Source organism: Jaculus jaculus, chromosome 10 (assembly GCF_020740685.1).
Source record: "Jaculus jaculus isolate mJacJac1 chromosome 10, mJacJac1.mat.Y.cur, whole genome shotgun sequence".
In the NCBI taxonomy this organism is placed as follows: Eukaryota; Metazoa; Chordata; class Mammalia; order Rodentia; family Dipodidae; genus Jaculus; species Jaculus jaculus.
The window spans coordinates 259,941-267,229 of NC_059111.1; the positions used below are offsets into that span (position 1 = coordinate 259,941).

The 7,289-nt window shown below is 40.6% G+C and overlaps 1 non-coding gene across 1 annotated transcript; it reads left to right on the forward strand.

The window, feature by feature from the left end:
- The first annotated feature begins 5,196 nt into the window (after positions 1–5,196).
- On the forward strand, positions 5,197–5,334 carry LOC123464281. The gene has a single exon (XR_006639510.1). It is a non-coding gene; the product is annotated as a small nucleolar RNA SNORA9 (small nucleolar RNA).
- The last annotated feature ends 1,955 nt before the right edge of the window (positions 5,335–7,289 follow it).

The following is a 7,289-nucleotide window of genomic DNA, read 5'->3' on the forward strand; positions in this document are numbered from 1 at the left end:
CTACCTCAAAAAACAAAACAAAACAAAAAGGCTAAAAAGGAAGACAAAAACATGGGCAGGAAGAGGAGCTAGGAGAGATGAAGCAAAGGAATGTGATGAAAGGAGACTGGACACCAGACTGGTGAGCCTGGACTTCTTCCTGTAACAGATGTTCAGATCAGATACACTTGTTCTGAAGTGGGACTTGTCCAAGGTCATCCAGTTGGGTAGGAGATTACCCTACAATGGTGGGCTGCCCCTGAGAGAACCTGGAGCAAAGGTAGGAATGGAGGGCTTTGCATCTGACTCAGAGCACTGGGGTGTGCTGCCCACACCCCTCCCATCCTCGCATTTCTAAGAAGAGACTCCATGGTCTGCCAGAAATGTAAGATTTAGTCTTGACATTAACTTGGCATGCTCTTTATGGGCCCCTTTGTGATAAGCCAGGGTCTATTTTACTCCATAGTGAGTACAACATATCAGAGGCATGTTGGCTGCTTTAATACATTTGCTAATGTCCTGCTCTCAACATCCTGGAGAAGGAAATGCCACCCCCATTTTACTGGAAGGAATCAAGGCTCCAAGAAATGAGGCCATCTACTCAAACCCACTCAGTAAAGTTGAAGTACAAAGCCATGTTTGCTGAACCCCAAAGACAAGATCTCAGTACAATGTTCTAACAACTTCCCACTTCCTCCCAAAGCATAGTACAATTTCTTCACTGTCCACCTAGCCAAATTAATAAAGAATTTGAACTCAAGAATTGCAATAGTTAACTCTATTTCCATAAACAAAAGGTGTTAAGGACTTACCTAGGTTGATGAGTTGACCAGAACAAGGACTTTCTGCCAGGTTCCAGCTGTGTACAGCCCCTGTTGCCAGGACCACACCCCATCCTGAAATCATTGCATCCTCATCCTGCCAACAGCCCTACATGGGTTAGCAATCTCCTAGGAAGGGGCAGGCCCTCTGATACCCAACTCTGTGGCCTTGGGGCTCCTGAGGCTCTTAAACTTTGATGGTCATGAAACAGAGCTGTCAGAGTCCTCCCACTCCAGATTCTAGAGGCCAGATTCCAACAGGCTGTTCCATAGAATTAAGGACACTTTGTTCTTCATATCCTGTCTGTGGCAATCATGTTTATTATTTAAGCTGAAAGTCTCAGGAAACAAGGGGTCATTGAAAATAAATTTTTCCTCATTACCAACATTTGAAGAGTTTCATTTTGTCGGACTTCCAAGGGGCATCTTTCCAGTAATGTGGTATGTTCAGTGTTCCAACATGAACCGCATATTTCCCCCAAGGCCACCAACCCACCTTCTTGTAGAATGTCCACAGGAAAGACCCTACAGAGCCAAAGGCAATGGGATGGAGCCCTCTGTAGGCATGAGCTCAAGCATGAAGGCCCAGACCTTTGCAAGGCTCTGCCCTGGGTTGTCAGCCACCCATACTATTCCTGTCTGGCCCAACTCCCTCTCCCATCAACTAAATTCTTCCTGCTCCTTTCCAAGCTCAGCCTAAGTCTGTCAGCCCTACACCCTCCTCCCAATCAGGCTGAAGTCAGAATGTGTTCATCTTTTGTAGTATAACTAAAAATATTAGGCTTAGCCTGGGCTTTAGTACATATTAATAGAATATTTATCCATTCCCTTATAAAAACCATAATCAATAGTCCCATTTTCAGAAGTACCACTTAAAGCATCCAAAGAACATATGTGAAGGAATAATTTAGATACATTCATAGTAGAGCTATAAGTAGATACAGGCAGATTTTGAAGATGTAAGCATATTCTATCAGATATAAAAGCACAATTATTACAAATACTTTCATACTAGAGCTTGCCAATGACTTTGTAGACATTATTGTAAATGGTTCTCATACAATTTTCATTGCTTAGTATCTGTTACCCCTAGATGACAACCACTTAAACTATTGGATCCACACAATTAACAAATGTTTGCTTCATCAGCAGTGAGCTTGTGAAAAGCAAGCCTAACATGTATCATATATAGCAACACTACATGTGGATACATCTTTCTGCAAAAGTAAGCAGGTAATGTGTCTGAAAGGCCTTTGGGGCCCTGTACACCATTCTGAATGTGAAAGCTATTCTTTTTAAACAGGCAAAGGCCATGGGATCTCTAGTAGGTTTGCATTCTTTGAACCGCAGGTTTTTCATTTATGCAGTTGAAATTGTAATAACACTTGGCCGACAGGTTCGTGTGAGATAATGGACATTAAAACATTTTTCAGTCCATGAAGCAACTCCAAAATAGCCACCATTATTCATCCACATATATTAACATGTAGAGAAGTAAGTAAGCAAGTCTGAGAACTCAAGATCCCAAATAGAAAAAACAAGCTTGGATTCAGTTTCTCCTACTATTTTCTCACAACAAAGTTCACTTGTGATCCTAAAATGTGTGAAGAATTTTCTCCAGAAGCCAATAAGCCATCCTGCAGCTACAAATACCAGCAAGGCATCCTTCATTCTGACACTATCGACCTGGAGGTATGGCAGATACCACAGGTTGAGTGCTGGGCTCCCAATACTGTCCACACTTCAAACCTTGCCATAAGTCTGATCCTTCAGCACTTCTGATGACCAGCTAATAATTGAACTTTCCAAGTGACTCTCCTAAGGTGCAGTTAATTTTCTAGAGCAACTCACAGAAACCAGGGAACTATCATACTTAATATTTACCATCATAGCATACATTTTAAATGGAACAGATTAAGAGGTATCTAACAGCCATGATGATGGTGCACACCTATAATCCTAACACTCAGAGACTGTGAGATAGGAGGATTGCCAAGAGTTCTAAGTAAGCCTGGGATACAGAGTGAGACTCTATCTCAAAAAACAAAAGAGAGTGGAGGGGAGAGAAATACCTAGGGTGAGGCCTAGAAAGGTCCCAAGTATAGGGCCTCCATGTGTATACAGCTATCCAGAAGCAGCCTATACCCTGCCATTATGGGTTTTTACTGAAACTTCCTTGTATATGCACTATTGAAGTATAAACAGCAAGCAGAAATAAGATTTGACAAGAAGGGTGTGGTCTAAATATTATGAGTAAGAAAACACAGCCAGGATTATCCAGATTCCTTAACATCCTCCCTTAAGGACTTTGAGCAGAGCCTCTTCTGGAATGGAGGTCTTAGGATCTACTATCAGACAAGATAAAGGATTGCTTTATGGCCAACTCCAAGACACAGAGACAAAGGTTGAAGTGTATTTTCAGTCTCTATGACTTACCTTAGAATGGGGAATTTTTTTTTCTCTATATAATCTGCCTTAGGGAAGAAATGGGGCATGGGAAAGGGAGGGTAGGAGGAGAGAGATAAAGACTTAGTTTTATGATATCTAAAGTAATCTAATATTACAATCACTTGGAAAATAACAAGGGCTATGGGAGTTATATGTCAGAAATTGTGGCTAATACACATCTGTTCAACTTGTACACTGCAGGTTTTAAGTCACTAAGTTAAGTTAAGTTAAGTTAGGAATCTATGGAACTTCTGAAGTAGCTGATACAAGACCTCCAGAGATACAGATAATCAAAGGCCAAGCAAGAAAGCAAATATGATCAGATGTCAGGTGAATGCAAAGGTCAAAGGGACATCACAAGAGGCTTTCCAGCCTGGGATGACACAATCTGCATCATCTCCCCTACTTCTAAAGCCCTGTCAATTCTTGATCTCAAAGTATTGTTATCTCCCTCAACTTCTATCTCAATGACGTCCAGCAGAGACAGAATGTGAGCCACATATGTAATTTTAAATGTGCTGTACACATTAATAATAAATTAAGCCAGATGTGGTAGCACATGCCTTTAATCCCAGCACTGGGGGACAGACGTAGGAGGACCACTGTGAGTTCGAGGCTAGCCTGGAACTACAAAGTGAGTTCCAGGTCAGCCTGGGCTAGAGTGATACCCTACCTCAAAAAATAAATAAATAAAGCTGCATGTAGTGATTCATGCCTAGTGAGGCTGAGGTAGAAGATCACTGTGAGTTTGAGGTAGTCTGGGCTATAGAGTTGCAGATCTGCCTGGGCTAGAGTGAGACTCTGTCTGAAAAGAAAGAGAGAGATTAACTTAAATAGTATATTTAATTTAACCCAATAAATTAAAATGTTATAAAAGACATTTATAGAGTTCTACTTTTCTTTTTTGTTAAGGTGTTTGCCTGCAGAGCCAAAGGACCCAAATTTGATTCTCCAATACCCATGTAAAGCCAGATGCACAAAGTGGCATATGCTTCTGGAGTGAATTTGAAGTGGCTAGAGGCCCTGCCCTGGTGTGCCCATTCTCTCTCTCTCTCTCTCTCTCTCTCCATACATACATACATACATACATACATACATATATATATATGTACATACATACATACATACATACATATATATATGTATATATATATGTACATACATACATACATACATATATATATGTATGTATGTATGTATGTATGTATATGTGTATACACACACACACACACACACACACACACAATTGCCTCTAGCAATTGCAAATGAATTCCATTCCAGACACATGTACCACCATGTACATCTGGCTTAGGTGGGACTTGGAGAATTGAACCTAGGTCCTTAGGCATCACAGGCATGTGCCTTAAGTGCTAAGCCATCTCTCCAGCCTCAGTTTTGTTATTTTCAAAAATTATTAAGACTGAGCTGGGCATGGTGGCGCACACCTTTAATCCCAGCACTCGGGAGGCTGAGGTAGGTGGATCGCCATGAGATCAAGGCCACCCTGAGATTGCATAGTGAATTCCAGGTCAGCCTGGGCTAGCGTGAGACCCTACTTCGAAAAACCAAAAAAAAAAAAAAAATTATTAAGACTGAACTTCCTGGGAAGTCTTCTAGATTTTCCAATTTATCATTAAGTTCATATGAAATTTTATTCCTATATAAACTTGGGAGTTCTTCTTAAAAATTCTAACAAAGAAATAAAGGCAAATAACCAACTCACAGGCTACTAGAACATTGTAAAGAGAGGGCCAGTTAAGTTTGTTACCTCTCATTTTGATGACTGAAGTAATGCATCCTATGTGACATTAAAACCAGCTACTTGAATTCTCCTATTGTCCTGTTATAGACAACTCTGTGATAGCCTCAGGTTAATTTGGTTTGTTTGTTTTTCTGAATCCACAGTAGAGAATTGCATGGTAATAAAATAACATAAACTGGGATATAATTGTGAGCTTAAAAAGGTAAATGCTTGGGTCTGCAGTGACCCTGTGCATTCCTACAGTGCTTGCCAGAACAGTTCTGAAATGGTTTGAGGCCTTGTTCTGCTCTCTCCAGAACATGGTTATAGAAATTTCAGACAATTGTAAAATAAATAAATAAATAAATAAAATAAAAAGGTAAATGTTTGCCAGGCATAGTGGAGCACACCTTTAATCCCAGCACTTGGGAGGCAGAGGTAGGAAGATCACCAAGAGTTTGAGGCCACACTGAGATGACATAGTGAATTCCAGGTCAGCCTAGACCAGAGTGAAATCCTACCTAATAAATTGAAAAAAAAAAAGGCTGGAGAGATGGCTTAGCGGTTGAGCGCCTGCCTGTGAAGCCTAAAGACCTCGGTTCAAGGCTCGATTTCCCAGGACCCACGTTAGCCAGATGCACAAGGGGGCACATGCGTCTGGAGTTCGTTTGCAGTGGCTAGAAACCCTGGCATGCCCACTCTCCTCTCTCTCTCTCTGCCTCTTTCTCTCTCTGTCTGTCACTCTCAAATAAATAAATAAAAATTTTTTAAAAATTGAAAAGAAAAAGAAAAAAGGTAACTTTTTATGCCTGGTTCAGTATTAAACTTTCATTAAATTTAGATAACAAAACTGGAACTGAAATGATAAAAAGCACAATTTTTAGGCCCATAGAGTAAATGTTTAGTGGGAATTTCAGCTATCTATTGATTTCCTTTAATAACCAAGTCTAAAGATTCTAGAAGGTTATATTTCTGAAGTCAAGTTATTTTACGGAGGAAAAACAGAAGTCAGAGGCAAGACAATAAAAAAAAATGCTAGGATTTGTGTTTTATATAAATTGAAGTAAAAAATAGAACTATAATTAATTTTTTGGTGAAAATTATAAAGAATACACAGAGGCAGAAAACATTTCCTAATCTTTTCTTTACAAAACAGAACAAAATGCCTGAGACTACACAGTGAAACTAGCTTGTTCATGGCCTTTGAGGTGGTTGACAGAAAAATCAGGTTAAGTCCAGTCTTTTGGATCCAAATATGGTTCTGTCCTCACACCTACTGCTTGGCCAACTACTTTGTAGAAAACACTGATCATCCAAAAGCATTTGCATTTTTGGTTTGGAGCAACCATCTAGCATGTTGGAAGAATAAATACTTCTAACATTTGGAAGTTACCTAGGACTTAGGCCAGCTCCATACAGAAGCCAGTGGGTAATACACAGCACCACATGACAGTCCAGATCTCTCCTACTCATGCTTATTGTACTTCAATCAAGTGCCAGTGCTAATTAAGTTCCTGATTAAAGTCCAAAGCACCACAAGGGACTCAACTGCCAAGCTGTCTAGATGAAAATCACAAAAGCAGCCTAGTGTGGTAGCACATACCTGTAATCCTAGCATGGGACATGAAGGCAGGAAGATCAGGTGTTCAAAGTCATTGTAGGCTAGTGGTTCAAGGCTAGCCTAGGCTACATAAGACTTTGTATTAAAAAAAAAAAAAAGTAAAGCAGGGCATGGTGGCAAACATCTTTAATCCCAGCACTTGGGAGGCAGAGGTAGGAGGATCACAGTGAGTTCAAGGCCACTCTGAGAATACAGAGTGAATTCCAGGTCAGCCTGAGCTAGGGTGAAACCCTATCTAGAAAAACTAAAATCCAAAAACAAAGTAGCACTCTCTCTCTTTTTATTTATTTATTCTTTATTAGTTTTCTATTCTGTAAGTACAGGCAGTTTGGTACCATTATTAGGCTCATCCGTGACCTACCCCCTGCCCATTGGACCCTCCTTGTTGAGGTATATGGGTCGTGCATTGTGGAGTTAGTCCCCAGTTATTGGTATGCTAAATGTCTCTGCATATCATGACCCAACATGTGGCTCTGACATTCTTTCCGCCCCCTCTTCCGCAAAATTTCCCTGAGCCATGTTGAGTTCATTTTCGGTCTGCTTCAGTGATGAGGTGTTGGGGGCCTCTGGGGCTCTGGCTCTCTGATTTGGTAGGTGTTGATTTTTCTCTGTGTTGGTCTCCTTCCCCTTGTGCTGGTATCTGGTTCATCAGGGAAATAGCACCCTTGCCTGTTTTGTC